General features: G+C 25.3%; 1 pseudogene across 1 annotated transcript; it reads left to right on the top strand.

The window, feature by feature from the left end:
* The first annotated feature begins 814 nt into the window (after nt 1-814).
* Nucleotides 815-903, top strand: BDCG_17548 (annotated as a pseudogene). Its single transcript has one exon. The product of its transcript is annotated as a tRNA-OTHER (tRNA).
* Nucleotides 904-3,158: the final 2,255 nt, after the last annotated feature.

Genomic DNA, 3,158 nt, shown 5'->3' with positions numbered 1-3,158 from the left:
TCAAATGAGACCATGATTTCCACTTCTCAATTTAAATTATTTTTATTGCTTTAAATGACTTTAAATCTCATTTAAGTGTTATCAAAAAGTGTTACTTTTTAAAAAATTAAAAATAGTCTAAAAAAAACCTTAAAATGTCTAAAAATAGTAACTTTATGTCAAGAATGAGACTAAATGAGATTAAATGAGATCACTTTCTCATTTTTTTCAAGTCATGATTTCATTTTAAGATCTGATATATAGTCACTTTGCATGTTTTTTTGATAGGTAGTCCCAGCGGGATTCACGCCAAGAAATGTATGAGACCAGACCAAATGGGATCAAACATGAAATTCATGATCCCGGCGGCCAGTCTAGCTACTAATGTAATACAGACTATATATAACTATCTCATAGTCTGAAAGAATAGATCTCTCTCTATATTTAATAGTCTGATTATATTATTTAATAGTCTTTCTATCTTGACAGTTCTTTATTGAATGTGATATTTAAAATTCAACTTGAAGTTTAATCATACTTCTAATTATTTGATATTTACACTGAGTTTAATCTCTCTATTTAAAAGAGTTAGAGATAGTTCTTTCTCATTGAATCTAGAAAAGAAATGAATTAACTCAGTTTTATTCATATTAAATTGAATTTAATTGATATCTGCTTTAACAAAGATTTTCTTTACAACTTCTTTAATCACTTTTAAATTCTCTTTGATAGTTTTTGAGCTGTAGACTAGATTAATATTATTCATATAACTTAGAGATTATACTATTCTCATATTTTTATTTTATTTTTTTTATTTTTAAATAGATATACAGTAGCCCCGGTGGCCGAATGGTTAATGCGGCCACCCGGTAGCGCCTTGGCGTGGGAAACCAAGGCGTGTGGGTTCGAAACCCGCAGGGGATACATTAAATCCGGAACTCAAGCACCTCAGGTTCCTAATAAATACAGAGGTGTACAAATCGCTCCAATAAATCGCTCTATGTTCCTGGGCTGGAAAGTTATTATCGCATGTATCTAATTGTCACTTCTTTGTATTTCCTATGTTCTTGTTATCTTGGCGTGGTCTCAACACCTGTATTTCCTCCTGTATAACCAACACTTGGCCTGTATTTAACATCACGCAAGGACTCATCATAAGCTCCGCTTGCATATGAGTATAATGAAAGAATAATAATAATAATAATAATAAAGATATACAGTATATATTATAAATAAAATAAGTGAGATTGAAGATTCTTATAATACTTCTATTTTTATCTCAGTCTTGTCTTATTTTATTTTATCAAAGAAAAGTTATATAATTCTTTTAAATATAAAATAGTTAATTTATTTTATTAGAGAAAGTAACAGTTTTAATATCTTTAATATCTGAATTAACTTTGACTTTGAAACATGATTAAATACTTCTTTTATATCAATAAAAACTATAATTGAGATCAGATCTTTATACTTTGCTATTTAAATATCATAAATAACTGAGAGAACAGTGTTAATTACAGAACACTGTTTTCTATCTCTTATTTATTTATTGAATAAAAGAGAATTACTGATAGAGCTTATAAAAGATAGTTAAGTAGCTATTATCTTTTCTAAAATCTTTTCTAGACAGTTTAATAGAGATATTACTCTATATAACTTAAGAATTGAAGTTTTTCTATTAAATTTTATAAGAATCACTTCAGTGATTTCTCTTCAGTATTCAGAATGATATTCATTTTTTAAGAGATTGAATAAGAGTTCAAAATATTCATTCTTTAAGTAGAAGTATGTATTTTGAATAATTAAGTGATTAATTGAATCAGACTCTGCAGCAGTCTTAACTGAACTTGAGAAGATAGCTAACTCTAATTCATCTTAAGTAAGATCAGATTATTTTCAGTTATTTTTATCAATATAGTTAAGCAGTGATATATTCTCTTTCTCTGAATCTGAATCTGATAAGTTTTGAAAGAGAGTTCTTATAAAAGCTTGATATTTTTTCTTAAAAGAGTTTGCTGTATATAATTCATTCTGAAACTTATATTCTAAGATTGAAAGTTTTGCTATACTTCTTATTTTAGTATAGTTAAAAGCTTTAAAAACTTCTTTTTCTTATACTTCTTCAAGAAATTTATTTCAGCAGTCTATTTTAGCTTTTTTAATATTTAAAAAATATTCATTTCTGACAGTTTTGAACTCTTTATTAGAAATTATATTATTCTTTCAATCTTCTCTAATAGTAGTTAATTATTTTCTTTTAGATATGATATTCTTATTTTATTAAGATTTTGAATACTCAGAAGACTTTCTCTTTGAAATATTATCTTTAACACTTATTAGAATAATAGATGTAATGAGTTTCACTCTATTCTTAAGTATTTTATTTAAGATATCTTGATCAGAATTTCAATACAGCTCACTCTATCTTTCAGATTTTAACAGTTTTATACTTTCTTCAACTGTCTTTCAGTCAGCTTTTTCAAAGTTAAACTGATTAGAGAGAAGAGAATTTTCACTCATTTATTTCTCACTCAGTTCAATATTAAATTGAATAATCTCATGATCTGATTCTGATTTCTTATTTGAATTAATAAATTAGTTTATAAGTCTTTTTTCTATTAGATTTTATAATATGAAGATTAGATCTATAATAGATTTCTATTTCATATCTTTTCTAAAGAATGTTTGTTGATCAGACTTGTTAACTAAATCTATTAAATACTCAAAGATTTATTTAATCAGATTATCAGCTCTTACTGCTTTTTTACATTCTGAATTTAATCAGAGATAATATGTATTGAAATCTTCTATAATTATAGAGTTTCTTAATAAAGTTATATTCAGAAATTCTCTATTAATTATTCAGATATTATTATTTTTCTTCAATGATTTTTTATTATAGATATTTATAAGCTGTATAGTATTAAACTTATTCTCTTTATCTATAATATCACTCATCAGAATGTCAGAATCAGATATAATATTAAATCTTAGATTAAATTAATATCTTAATCTCTTTCTTTCATAGATTACTACTCTTGACTTTATCTCAGACTTTTGAGATAAAAAGCAGTAGTAGCTTGAATGAGAAATGATATATTTTTACTCAGTATTAAAATTCAGCTTCTGAAGCAGTATAAAATTAACTTTTTATTCAAATACAATTTAAAGATAAGAAT

The sequence above is a fragment of the Blastomyces dermatitidis genome (assembly GCF_000003525.1).
Source record: "Blastomyces dermatitidis ER-3 genomic scaffold supercont1.9, whole genome shotgun sequence".
NCBI lineage: Eukaryota > Fungi > Ascomycota > Eurotiomycetes > Onygenales > Ajellomycetaceae > Blastomyces > Blastomyces dermatitidis.
Note: the sequence above shows the minus strand (reverse complement) of the source record. Positions and strands in the feature narration are given on the sequence as shown.